This window comes from Entelurus aequoreus, linkage group LG28 (genome assembly GCF_033978785.1).
Source record: "Entelurus aequoreus isolate RoL-2023_Sb linkage group LG28, RoL_Eaeq_v1.1, whole genome shotgun sequence".
Taxonomy (NCBI): domain Eukaryota; kingdom Metazoa; phylum Chordata; class Actinopteri; order Syngnathiformes; family Syngnathidae; genus Entelurus; species Entelurus aequoreus.
In genome coordinates this window covers 12,818,055-12,833,054 of record NC_084758.1, presented here as the reverse complement: position 1 = coordinate 12,833,054, position 15,000 = coordinate 12,818,055, and the positions used below count along the sequence as shown (strand labels likewise).

The window sequence follows — 15,000 nt, the reverse complement described above, 5'->3', positions numbered from 1 at the left end:
TCAAGCTCCACTCGAAAGCCGGGCGAAAGGAAAAGGAACGCGGCGAACTGCAGCTGACGGTCCAGTTCACCCGCAACAACATGACCGCCAGCATGTTCGACCTGACCGCCAAGGACGAGCGGCGCTCCGCTTTCGGCAAGCTCAAGGACCGCGTCACGGGGAGGAAGCGCCCGGATGTGGAGTCGTCCTCGGCCATCGTGCCGGGCCGCTACGCCGCCCTCTCGGCGTCCACGGGTCCGCAGCCGCTCGGGGACGACGGTGGCGGCGCGGCGCCGAGGCGGGAGAACGCGGATATAACTGAGGACAAGAGAAGCAAGATGAAAGATTTCTTCAAAGGGAAGCTGAGAAAGTCATCCGACACCAGGTCGTGCTCTTCCTTGGCCTCGGAGAGCAGCGCCTCTTCCGTGGCCAGCGACGCCCTCGGCCCTCCGCCCGTCTTAGGCCTGCTCTCGGACCTCCCCAGCTCGCCCATCTACAGCACCGTAACAAGAGTGGACGCACACTACGGAGAACGAGATCTGACTAAAACAGGTAGTTGTTTATACACAGAGCACTGATTGGTCGACCACTTAGGACAGGGGTCGGCAACCCAAAAATGTTGAAAGAGCTATATTGGACCAAAAATACAAAACAACTAATCCTTCTGGAGCTGCAAACAATTAAAAGCCTTATATAAGTCTTATACTGAAGGCAACCCATTATGTAAGTGTCTATATTAGCTATTAATGTAGTTGTTACACCTGTCCTGCTGTTCAGCTCCGGTGCAGACCGTGGTCGAGGAGCACAGGGCAGACATTTCTTCCAGGGCGGATGTTTTCATCGGCGGTAACACCCTTCACTTTACCCACCGGCGGGGACGGTGTGGCGAAGTTGGGAGAGTGACCGTGCCAGCAATCTGAGGGTTACTGGTTCAATCCCCACCTTCTACCATCCTAGTCACGTTCGTTGTGTCCTTGAGCAAGACACTTCACCCTTGCTCCTGATGGGTCCTGGTTAGCGCCTTGCATGGCAGCTCCCGCCATCAGTGTGTGAATGTGTGTGTGAATGGGTGAATGTGGAAATAGTGTCAAAGCGCTTTGAGTTACCTAAAAAGGTAGAAAAGCGCTATACAAGTATAACCATTTACCAACGTATTTATTTTATTAACTATCAAAATGACTATGTGTCGCAGGCTGACGCAAATCTTCGTTGATAGAAATGTTGAAATTTTATATTTATTCTACACATTCTACACTTCTCAGAGGGTGAGATAACTCCTGGTAATTACTGGCTTAGAATGGCCAAAGGTATAGATGTGTGTGTCAAAGGTAAAGGAAACGACAGGCTGTCTTCTTTTAATAGATTTATTACAATCTTTGGCAAGCTAGGTAACGTTTGCTGTGGTCTGGAACAACATGGCGCACAAACAACTATCAGAAATGCAGCCAATATTACATACAGATAATGTGTCATGAGACATGCAAATATAAATTAAATACACAGAGGACATAAGTAAATTAAAGAAGATCAAATATACCTACAAACGAGGCATAATGATGCAATATGTACATGCAGCGAGCCTAAATAGCATGTTAGCATGGATTAGCTTGCAGTCAAGGCACTCACCAAATATGCCTGATTAGCACTCCACACAAGTCAATAACATCAACAAAGCTCACTTTTGTGCATTCACGCACAGCATAAAACGTTTGTTGGACAATATGAGACAAGGAGTGGCATAAAAAATGTCTTTCTGTGGCAGCGTCGGAGAAAGTTGAACATGTAAGCAAACTACGGTGCGTTCAAGGACCGCCGAAATTAGTAGGACAAAACGAATACTCTCATCAGTGAAGCATGTTTATATACCGTATTTTTCAGACTATAAGTCGCAGTTTTTTTTCATAGTTTGGCCGGGGGTGCGACTTATACTCAGGAGCGACTTATGTGTGAAATGATTAACACATTAGCGTAAAATATCAAATAATATTATATAGCTCATTCACGTAAGAGACTAGACGTATAAGATTTCATGGGATTTAGCGATTAGGAGTGACAGATTGTTTGGTAAACGTATAGCATGTTCTATATGTTATAGTTATTTGAATGACTCTTACCATAATATGTTACGTTAACATACCAGGCACGTTCTCAGTTGGTTATTTATGCCTCATATAACGTACACTTATTCAGCCTGTTGTTCACTATTCTTTATTTATTTTAAATTGCCTTTCAAATGTCTATTCTTGGTGTTGGCTTTTATCAAATACGTTTCCCCCAAAAATGCGACTTATACCCCAGTGCGACTTATATATGTTTTTTTACTTCTTTATTATGCATTTTCGGCCGGTGCGACTTATACTCCGGTGCGACATATACTCCGAAAAATACGGTAAACAGTTAGATTTCTAACAATTGGGAAGGTCTGTGTCATGTTTGCTCTCTTACAGAAACAATATTAAAACAAAAATTATATTTTTTCCGCCATATTTTCTATTTTCATACATTTTTGAAAAAGCTCCAGGTAGCCACTAGAGCGACGCTAAAGAGCTGCATACGGCTCGCCGACCCCCGGATCTCAGAAGTATTTACGTACTTTCGTGTATATTTTAGGTATGTACCAATCGATACTAACGAAAAAGTGATGAGCCCGATCCCTCTGACTGATACTTTATTGTTGGTCACTGGACTGACAGAGGTGGTTATCAGCTTAGTTAATATAACCGCCTCCATTGTGGCAAATCAATTACTTTTCTTAGTATTGTAAGTATCATCATCAAGCATTATCATTATGTATCACACACAGTAAGAGCGAGCCACTAGCAGACATTCTAAACGCTAAAATGGCTTAAAACTAGAGATCTCCGATAATGGCTTTTTTGCCGATATTCCGATATTGTCCAACTCTTAATTACCGATTCCGATATCAACCGATACCGATATATACAGTCGTGGAATTAACACATTATTATGCCTAATTTGGTTGTGATGCCCCGCTGGATGCATTAAACAATGTAACAAGGTTTTCCAAAATAAATGTGTGTATATTGTAGCGTCCCGGAAGGGTTAGTGCTGCAAGGGGTTCTGGGTATTTGTGCTGTTGTGTTTGTGTTGTGTTACGGTGCGGATGTTCTCCCCAAATGTGTTTGTCATTCTTGTTTGGTGTGGGTTCACAGTGTGGCGCATATTTGTAACAGTGTTAAAGTTGTTTATACGTCCGCCCTCAGTGTGACCTGTATGGCTGTTGACCAAGTATGGCTTACATTCACTTGTGTGTGTGAAAAGTCGTAGATATTATGTGACTGGGCCGGCACGCAAAGGCAGTGCCTTTAAGGTTTATTGGCGCTCTGTACTTCTCCCTACGTCCGTGTACACAGCGGCGTTTTAAAAAGTCATAAATTTAACTTTTTGAAACCAATACCGATAATTTTGAAACCGATACCGATAATTTCCGATATTACATATTAAAGCATTTATCGGGTCTACTTAAAACAACACAAGAAATGAGTGCTTCAAGAAGTCCAGAGTTTTATTTCCATGTATATAAACTCAGGAAAAAATTCCTTCGACACAGGAGGACTCAGAGGACAAACCCCAAAGGGTTTAAATGAGTACCGTATTTTTCGGACTACTTAAAATCCTTTCATTTTCTCAAAAATAGACAGTGCGCTTGTGCTTACCGACCTCGAAGCAATTTTATTTGGTACATGGTGTAAGTGTGACCAGCAGATGGCAGTCACACATAAGAGATACGTGTAGACTGCAATATGACGCCAGTAAACAACACCAACATTTTATATGTTCCATTGAAAATATAGAACATTACACACGGCACTCATAAATCTGTCAAAATGTATTGGTACGACTTTGAAGCCGCACCGCTTGATGGATTGTCGGCCCATTACGGCTACCGTAGTCAGAGATACAAGTAGGTGTGTGTATATTACAGGGGTGTCCAAAGTGCGGCCCGGGGGCCATTTGCGGCTCGCAACTAATTGTTTATCGGCCCGCCACACATTCTGCCGAAATTGCAAAATTGATAATATTGCAAAAATTTAAAAAAACATTTTAAAAAAGTGGAATGAGGTGAAATCTAACAAGAAAAAGTTGCAATGTTGACACAAAGCTGCCATGCAGGCTGTTTTTTTTTATTTTGTCTTTGTTTATTTTTCTTTTTTTTGCCATTGCTAAAAAAAAAAAAGACTAAAAATCTATGTTACAATGAATTATTACTTAAAAAATATCACTTATGTGAAATGTTTTACGTGGAAAAAATATTGCATATATTGTGTGGTTGCCATAAAAAAACATCAACGTTTTATTTGACAAAAGAGCACAATTCAAACAAAATAATAGTTAAAGGGTAAAAATCGACAGATTTATCTGAAGTTGATCTCGTAATTTAAGTGTTAAAAGTAAAAAAAACTAATACTAATACAAACACTTTATGAGTGGGGGACCTTTTGGATCCCAAATATATTTAGTAGGATTTTATTTAACTTTTCACTGTGATTACTCAAAAATATGAAATAATTAAAATCAATGGTGTCCTGCATTATTGATCTTTTAGGGCTCTAATTACTAAATACTGCACATTTCAGTTTTACTATAAAAAACAAAGTTGTCTTTGACAGAAAAGGCATTTTTTTACTTTATATCAACCTCAAGTTGATATAGAGATTTACTGTAAGCGTTAAATAAAAAATAAAAAAAATAATATGACTTATTTTTAACAGTTTAATGACTGAGATCCTTTATGGTCCCCGGGAGCCCTAAAGGTTAAAAAAAAAAAAAAAAATCCATATATTTTGTTGCACTAGTGTATGAAAAAAGACCTGAATAGACCCGCTCATCAGCAGTGCGCCTTATAATCACCTGGTCCAGAAAATACGGTAGTAAATTGTAGTTTTTACTTTTTTGGTGGTATTAACTGTTTACTTTATTGTGATTAAACATTTGCATATTATAAAAGACAATAAGGAAGTAGATTAAATATGGTGTTGATATTGTGACACTGTATAAATATATTGAAAAATGTACAGTTAATACATGTGATCTGTATCGGTTGCATAAAACCCTGATCGTAACATCCCTAGTATCTTTACTTCATTTAAATCAGGGGTGTCCAAACTTTTTCCACTGAGGGCCGCAAATGGAAGAATTAAAGCATGCGGGGGCCATTTTGATATTTTCCATTTTTACCTTTAGGGCTCCCGGGGACCATAAAGGGTCTCAGTCATTAAAATGTTTAAAATGTTTAAAATTAAGTCAAATTATTATTTTTTTAATTTGATTTAACGCTTACAGTAAATCTTTATATCAACTTCAGGTTGATATGAAGTAAAAAAAAAAAAAAAAAGTTTTTTGCCTTTTTTTGTCAAAGACAACATTTCAGTTTTTTATAGTAAAGCTAAAATATGCAGTATTTAGTAATTGGAGCCATAAAAGATCAATAATGCAGGACACCATTGATTTTAATTAATTATTATTTTTGAGTAATCACAGTGTAAAGATAAATAAAATCCCACTAAATATATTTGGGATTCAAAAGGATCCACTCTTACAGTGATACATTTTTATTATTATTTTTTTAAAACTTTCAATACTTACTTAAGTTACGAGATCAACTTCAGATATATCTGTCGATTTTAACGTTTGAACTATTATTTTGTTTGTTTTATGCTGTGTTTGATGTTTTTATATGGCAACCACACAATACATGCAATATTTATTCCACACAAAACATTTTAAAGTGACATTTTTGAAGTGATTGGAGAATTGAAAAAAATTCATTATAACATAGATTTTTTTGGCAATTTTTTTTTTTTGAGCAATGGCAAAAAAAAAGAAAAATGAAGAAAGACAAAAGAAAAAAAACAGCCTGCATGGCAGCTTTGTGTCAACCACATTCCACTTTTTTAAATGTTTTTTAACATTTTTGCAATAGCATTTCCAGAATGTGTGGCGGGCCGGTAAGCAATTAGCTGCGGGCCGCAAATGGCCCCCGGGCCGCACTTTGGACACCCCTGATTTAAATAGTCATCCTAGGTTTAAAATATGAAATTAATATGATAATTGGATTTATTGCATTGAGTTATGTAAATTGACGTATTTCGACCCACAACTGTTGCTAATTTAGAATGTTGTTTTCTTCACTTTCGTAAATGCACAATATACACACTCAGTCCTAGAGGTGGGGGGAAAAAATTGATTTTTAGATGCATCGCAATTCGGACAAGATTAGTAAAGATCGATAATCGACTTATTTATTCTAACATTTGGCTGACTGCAGTGAGCCACATTACCGAGAGATCTGGGGCCGTATTTATCAAGCTTCTTAGAATTACTCCTAAGAAGTCTGCTAAGAGTTGACTTAAGAGTAAATAAATTCTTCGCTGAAAGCTGCACTTAAAAGTTAGTTATCAAGCGTCTTACTCACACTTTCAGCGAAGTGTAGGACTGAATCTTAAGTGTCACACTCAGAGCTGAATTACGACATTACTATGTGCCGTAAACGGAATTTTAGGTGACGTCATTTCTGTGTCCATAGAAATGACCAATCACGGAGGGGAATCCCTTGTCTAAGAATAAAGAAATATCTTAGAAATATTTAAGTGGACAATGGGAGTGTATATTTTGACAATAAACTACAAAATAATTAAAAAAAAACTAGTCCCCGCCCGCACTCACGCTACCGCTCCCTCTCTTCTCTCGCCCACACACTCACTGACGTCACTCACCTCACATGCTGTCACCTATTAAAGGGCCACACACACACATACGCTACTCTCATAACATTTTCTTTCCAATTCATTAATTAGGCAACTAATTTGAAACTGGTGTGGGTGGCTCTATATATACTAGCCCACTGCAGCCACATGCAGAAATCAACAAGGAATCGAAAATTATTAAATCTGTGACAAAAATAATACCCGCTCTGTCTAAACGATACCGTTTGATCAGCTGCTCGTCATCAAACAAAGCCAGGACATCCTTCCGCTCCCTGAACGTTCGCGCACGTCTCTCTCGCCTCAGTGCCATCCCCTGCTGGCAACTCCTAACCACTTAAGACACCTCTGAAGGTCTCTTAAATATCGTGGAGAGTAGGAGTGATTCTTAGACTTAAGAACGTTGATAAATAGCTTTTATTCTTAAGTTTGAGAGTAGGACTAAATTTCGCAAATTCTCAGGACTTAAGTGTAAAATGGCACTGTAAGACGCTTGATAAATACGGCCCCTGACCAGCTCCTTTATCGTAGGGCACCGATGTTCCAGTTTTGCACACATTTCCATGAATTTAAATACAAGTAATTCAATTTGTTTGAAATGCAGTTTTCAAAAGTTGCAAGTAACAAACGCTTATTTAGTGAAACTAAAAGAAATTTAAAAATGCATCAACACACATACATTAAAGATGCATCAATAATCGATTTGTAATCGAGTCGTAGCTCCTGAATCGTAATCGAATCGTGATGTGGCCAAAGATTCTCACCTCTACTCAGTCCACATGTCTGATATTGTCACGTCTTCTACAAACTTCTATTTCTTCTGTCCACTAATCTTTGATCAAGACGTTTCAGATCATTTCCCAGAAGTAGAGAAAAGAGACGTATTGAAGCTCAGTTCCAGTATTTGTTTTCTGTTTGAAGACTAAAACGTTAGCTGCTAAAGCTGCTGATGACTAGCTGCGAAAGCTACAAGACAAAAGTGATTCTGAAAAACGTTCTTCTTGTTGTTAGTTTTACACTGTATCCACTTCATGTTGAACATTTGTAACACTGTTACATTGTAGCATCAGCCTGCTGAACCCAAGCTCAAAGAAAGCATTTTAAAATTGAGGACTCCTGTACTCCCTCAAAGACTAAGTACTGTACCTGGAATATCTTACATAGTTCTAAACACTTTGTTTCCCTCCACAGTGCTCACCTCCCAGCATGCCACAAAGGTTCTGACCCACAAGAGAGCCTTCAGCGATGAAGCTAGCAAGATCACAACATCTGCCCCAAAGACAAACCCTACCGTGGAGTCCCTCAAAGGCCAAAGTATGACCCAGTCCAAGTCTTCCTTGTGTATAAATGGCAGCCATGTGTACGACTCGGAGCCGTCGACTCCGAAAAGTGTCGGGGCCCTGCCGTCCAAGTTGGTCTTGTCAGAAAAAAGCTCCCCGCTGTCCCGTTCCCTACAGAACCTCACCAAGCGGAGCGATGACAAAGGTTTCTTTAGCGAGGGTAGACGATGGTCATTTGACAAGATAAAGAAAGAGGGAAAGGAGGAAGAACTGGAGGTTTGGCCAGCTGAGATAGAAGATCGTCCTGAGCAGGCAGCGGCACCAATCCTCCCCTCTGCTGCCGATTCTTCCGACAAAGGTTGGAAGCTAAGAAAAACTTTATTTTCTGGTGGTAGGAGCGATTCTCTCCCTGCAAAAGCGAATGGAAATCAGGCAGGATCAACCTCCGAAGGGAGGCTCAGAGGCTGGTTCGGCTCCTCGGAATCCCAGAACAAGCCAAGGTGAGTCAGTGGGTAGGTCTGTGCTCCCATCAAGTTTGTTTAAAGCTCCTTCCATCCAGGCTTTTCCCAGTTCAGGTTATTAGCTCATGCGTCTTTTCATTTCACAACCAGGCTGCCACCAAATCACACCTTAGTTTCCACATGCTTCCAAATTGATATGAGTTTAGACAAATGGTTTTCTTCATGCTTAATTATTTTGCAAATCCGCTTTGCTTCTTTTGATTTTAATTTCACGCCTGATTTTCGAGATTGTATCACTTGGCCAGCTTTGTGTCTCGAAAGCATAAAGTTAGGCAAGCACTAACGTCAGCTGATATTTTGGTGACTGTGTTTGGGTCGCTGCCGCATGTTTGACTAAGAGGACCACTGTGACCTCTTTTCCTCTACAGGCTGGAAGTTTCTCCCAAGGTAGAAAACACCTCAGCTATATCCCTTCCCATCCTGCCTCATTCCTCACCCTCTAACTACCACACTGGGGGCCACTGCTCGCCTGTTAATCAGAGTCCCACCCGTCCCATGACCCCTCCATCGACCCCCATTTCCCCTTCCAACCCTTTCTTTGAGGAGATGCAGAGGTCCCCACCTTTTGCACATACCTCGTCACCCTTTCTTCCCACCTCTCAACCCTCTGGCCACCACACCCCAAGTCCCTTTCAAGGTGCTAGCAGCATGGCCTCCATCAAACGGGAACGTCCCAGGCCCGTTGCAAGACAGATATCATTGCCCGAGTTTTTATCCAGAGCGGCAACACCAAAGTCCTCCACGTCTGAGAGCGCACAGGAATGGGAGGACTCGTTTGACACATTTGCCTCAGGCAGGCTAAACTCACCGAAAAGCAATCCCCCTCTGACGCAAAAGAAAACCACTCCAGCATCCAGTCCGACTTGGCCAGCAAACAGCAATCACTCACAAGAGCGGCAAATTCACCTAGAGGAACCGCCACCGTTACCACCAAGGAGACCGGTAAGAACTCTGATGAATGAGGTATACTCTGATGGTTGGCTCCACAGAGGCCAAGAGTTAGCAGTCCACAAAGAAGCCCGCTTGCTCTCCCAGACTGGAGTGGCGTCACTGCAACACGGGAAAGAGGCAGAGTACAAGACACTTGAATCGAGTGTTTCACCTGACAGTGAGACTTCATCTTTCCTCAATGTTAACTCTCAACCTTACATTATTCCTTCACCAAAATTCACATCCGAAGAAACGCTACAGAAGTCCAAGTATGAACCTTTGGAAGACAACAGTGACTTCTGGGGGGCATGCTGTTTGAGCAAGACTTATACAGGCGAGCTTGTCAGGGAAGGGTTAGACAGCCCACTTTCCCAGCGTGTAACAACGCAGGGCTTAGGAATCTTGTTGATTGTGAGACATCTGACGCTCACCTTTTGAGGAAGTCGTCTGATTCTCCCCCAACGTCGGATTTAAAGACTGGTAGGGCTCTGCCGTTGGTTGAGCCTACAGAGTCTTCCATTATGGGTGAAACTGCATGCATAAACAATAATATGACTTTTTCACCAAACTTAGGAGATCTGAACATGAATGCGCGCAATTATGACATCTGCTTTATTGATTCAGATGGCTCTTCTCAGTCAGAGGAAGTTGATCTAGTTAAAGGCCCAGCTGTGGTAAGTAGGACTGGTCCACAAATGTCCCCAATTGTACTTTACCACAAGAAGACCACACTGGGGGATGCATTCACATCAAAAGACACAGGCATACCCGAGAGGGAGTCATGCTTAGAAAGAGCCACACAGTGTAACAAAACCTGCAAAGTCACTCCAGTTTGCCAGGAATTTCCAGATGAGACAAACAACGCTGAAACCCAGAAGCATCTGATAACACATGAACCTGATTTTGGAATTAATTCCAGTGACGACAGAACTGAGAAGACCAAAAATGACTGCGATGATAACGGAAACCCTCCGGGTGAGATGGAATTGTGTCCTCGGGTGGTTAGTGCGCGTGTTAGACCTAAAGGAATGTCAAGAGTCAGCAGCAGAACTGATCTTGGTCCATTTTCTTTGCTCATTAAGGAAGGTCCGGCTTCCTATCAACCCATTAAATCATCTCTATCCTCCAATGAGGAATTAGATAGCTTGAATAAAACCCCAGAAATACCTTCAAACAGCAATCTTTTATTGGGAGACTTTGAGACAGGAAAACCCTCTGAGACAACATTTAAAATCCTTCATGCCAAAGTAGCCCCTCAATTGAAAAGCCCTCCAGAGACTGGGAAGGGTTCTTTGCCCACCTCATTGGCTTATCCACCTGTTAACCTCCCCCCGTCCCCTGCCTGTTGCCCCTCCATACATCCCTCAGGCAGGTCTCTGACTGTGACCCCCTACACATCCTCCACTATCGAGCAGCCTCAGGCCGATGCACAGCACTCACTTTTGCCTGAGGAGACTCAGCCAGCTTGCAACCTGCCCCTGCACCAGGAGAGCAGGTGAGAGTACTAACACTGGGAATCACATGCAGCTATCGCGACATCAATAACAATTAGTCCGAGTCCAGACACTAAAATGACATGTTTGTTTTCATTTCTGCACTGTTTGCCTGTCTTGGTTGCTGCTCAATGCTTTCACACTGTCCTAAGTTCTGCCTTCTGGTGTTCACTGCTTCACATTTATGGTTGTTTCATGTCATGTTTAGGTTCTTCAAGCTGGCTCCATTGATGCTCATTTCCTGTATAGTAGCCGAATATATGATTCCAGTTTTGTTTTTCTTTATGCGTCTGTGATCCATTCATCCCAAAATTGGGCCGACATCTGAATCTAAATGGAGCTTTTGTCATTTTCTTTGCGTTGTGCTTTCCCATGTTTTCTTGCAACCTGGTCAGGGTTCCCCAAACATTTTCAGCTCAAGATCTGAATTAGAAACTTAGTTTCTCACTAAATTAGGGGTGTCCCGATCCGATATTGATATTGGTCCGATATCAGCAAAAACAAGTATTGGATGATTTCGATGAACTTAGTTTCTCCCTTAACTAGGGGTGTCCCGATCCGATACTGATATTGGTCCGATATCAGCAAAAAACAAATATTGGATGATTTCGATTAACTTAGTTTCTCACTAAACTAGGGGTGTCCTGATCCGATATTGATATTGGTCCGATATCAGCAAAAAACAAGAATTCGATGACTTCGGCTTTCAACAAACATCTCCATTATAGGCAATGCAAGATTCGACCGCAAAGCAATTCAAAGTGCTTCACAGGACATTACAAGAAGGCAAAAATTAAATAATCATGAACAAATTATAATTCTAATAAAATCAGAAAATGTAATCCCCATAAAATCTTAATTCAAATCAAAATCAAAGAAGTGTAGATAAAATACTTTCAGTTGACATATGATCAGTTAAATACAAATGTTTTCAGCCTGGATTTGAACATTGCCAACGCTGAGGCCTGTCTCACATCATCAGATTTTAGGAGCATACAATTGAAAAGCAGCCTCACCATGTTTCGTTCTGACTCTGGGCACCAGCAGGAGACCACTCCCTAAGGTTCTCAGAAGCCAAGGTAGTTGATGTGGTTCTAACATGTCAGAGGTGTACTTGAGCACAAAACCGTGAAGCAGAGCTGTTTTAAAGTCTTATCGCCTGAGCAACAGGAAGTCAGTGCGGTGACCTAAGCACTGCATTAGTATGGTCATATTTCCTGGTTCTAGTCAAGACTCGATCAGCAGCATTCTGGATGTACTGCAGCTGCTTTTCTGCTCCGATGCAAGCATCTAAATGTCCTCCAATAAACACACAAGGTTGGTCTTTTCTTGTATTTTAGTAACAGGAAGTCAGTGCGGTGACCTAAGCACTGCATTAGAATGGTCATATTTCCTGGTTCTAGTCAAGACTCGAGCAGCAGCATTCTGGATGTACTGCAGCTGCTTTATAGCTCCGATGCAAGCATCTAAATGTCCTCCAATAAACACACAAGGTTGGTCTTTTCTTGTATTTTAGTAACAGGAAGTCAGTGCGGTGACCTAAACACTGCATTAGCATGGTCATATTTCCTGGTTCTAGTCAAGACTCGAGCAGCAGCATTCTGGATGTACTGCAGCTGCTTTATAGCTCCGATGCAAGCATCTAAATGTCCTCCAATAAACACACAAGGTTGGTCTTTTCTTGTATTTTAGTAACAGGAAGTCAGTGCGGTGACCTAAGCACTGCATTAGCATGGTCATATTTCCTGGTTCTAGTCAAGACTCGAGCAGCAGCATTCTGGATGTACTGCAGCTGCTTTATAGCTCCGATGCAAGCATCTAAATGTTCTCCAATAAACACACAAGGTTGGTCTTTTCTTGTATTTTAGTAACAGGAAGTCAGTGCGGTGACCTAAGCACTGCATTAGCATGGTCGTATTTCCTGGTTCTAGTCAAGACTCGAGCAGCAGCATTCTGGATGTACTGCAGCTGCTTTTCCGCTCCGATGCAAGCATCTAAATGTCCTCCAATAAACACACAAGGTTGGTCTTTTCTTGTATTTTAGTAACAGGAAGTCAGTGCGGTGACCTAAGCACTGCATTAGTATGGTCATATTTCCTGGTTCTAGTCAACACTCGAGCAGCAGCATTCTGGATGTACTGCAGCTGCTTTATAGCTCCGATGCAAGCATCTAAATGTCCTCCAATAAACACACAAGGTTGGTCTTTTCTTGTATTTTAGTAACAGGAAGTCAGTGCGGTGACCTAAGCACTGCATTAGTATGGTCGTATTTCCTGGTTCTAGTCAAGACTCGAGCAGCAGCATTCTGGATGTACTGCAGCTGCTTTATAGCTCCGATGCAAGCATCTAAATGTCCTCCAATAAACACACAAGGTTGGTCTTTTCTTGTATTTTAGTAACAGGAAGTCAGTGCGGTGACCTAAGCACTGCATTAGCATGGTCGTATTTCCTGATTCTAGTCAAGACTCGAGCAGCAGCATTCTGGATGTACTGCAGCTGCTTTATAGCTCCGATGCAAGCATCTAAATGTCCTCCAATAAACACACAAGGTTGGTCTTTTCTTGTATTTTAGTAACAGGAAGTCAGTGCGGTGACCTAAGCACTGCATTAGCATGGTCGTATTTCCTGGTTCTAGTCAAGACTCGAGCAGCAGCATTCTGGATGTACTGCAGCTGCTTTTCCGCTCCGATGCAAGCATCTAAATGTCCTCCAATAAACACACAAGGTTGGTCTTTTCTTGTATTTTAGTAACAGGAAGTCAGTGCGGTGACCTAAGCACTGCATTAGTATGGTCATATTTCCTGGTTCTAGTCAACACTCGAGCAGCAGCATTCTGGATGTACTGCAGCTGCTTTATAGCTCCGATGCAAGCATCTAAATGTCCTCCAATAAACACACAAGGTTGGTCTTTTCTTGTATTTTAGTAACAGGAAGTCAGTGCGGTGACCTAAGCACTGCATTAGTATGGTCGTATTTCCTGGTTCTAGTCAAGACTCGAGCAGCAGCATTCTGGATGTACTGCAGCTGCTTTATAGCTCCGATGCAAGCATCTAAATGTCCTCCAATAAACACACAAGGTTGGTCTTTTCTTGTATTTTAGTAACAGGAAGTCAGTGCGGTGACCTAAGCACTGCATTAGCATGGTCGTATTTCCTGATTCTAGTCAAGACTCGAGCAGCAGCATTCTGGATGTACTGCAGCTGCTTTATAGCTCCGATGCAAGCATCTAAATGTCCTCCAATAAACACACAAGGTTGGTCTTTTCTTGTATTTTAGTAACAGGAAGTCAGTGCGGTGACCTAAGCACTGCATTAGAATGGTCATATTTCCTGGTTCTAGTCAAGACTCGAGCAGCAGCATTCTGGATGTACTGCAGCTGCTTTATAGCTCCGATGCAAGCATCTGAATGTCCTCCAATATACACATGAGGTTGGTCTTTTCTTGTATTTTAGTGAAGTCCTTGACAAAATGTATACATCTATACTGTAGGCTACTAGGAGCTAGCAGCTACACAACAGCTAAGCACCCAATAGCACATAATCTAGACCAGTGGTTCTTAACCTTGTCGGAGGTACCGAACCCCACCAGTTTCATATGCGCATTCACCGAACCCTCCTTTAGTGAAAAAAATATATATACAATTCTCAAATTCAAGACAAAGTTATATGTTTTTTTTAACTGGTGCACAAAATGAACCGTGCATGAACATCACCTTCTTCAAAGAACAAAACCAACACAGTGCCATGAACTCACAACAAATTACACACCTGAGAATCAGATGGAAATTAGAGGGAACATTGTTTGGGGGTATCCATAATACGGCGATAGGGAGAAGTTTTTATTTACACGATGAGTCGGGTGCGTCTTGACCTCCGCCGAACCCCTGAGGCCGACTCACCGAACCCCCGAGGGTTCGATCGAACCCAGGTGAAGAACCACTGATCTAGACATACATAATATGTTTTCTTAATTGAACAATATTGCAGTCTAAATTGGACATTTGTTAATAGAAAACAAGAATCGTTCTTCTTTAGGCGTCAGGTGATGAAAACATTTGAAAAGCTTAATTCCG

The 15,000-nt window shown here is 41.6% G+C and overlaps 1 pseudogene; it reads left to right on the top strand.

The window, feature by feature from the left end:
• Window positions 1–15,000, top strand: part of LOC133644991 (rab11 family-interacting protein 1-like) — a 29,142-nt pseudogene that overhangs the window by 7,987 nt on the left and 6,155 nt on the right.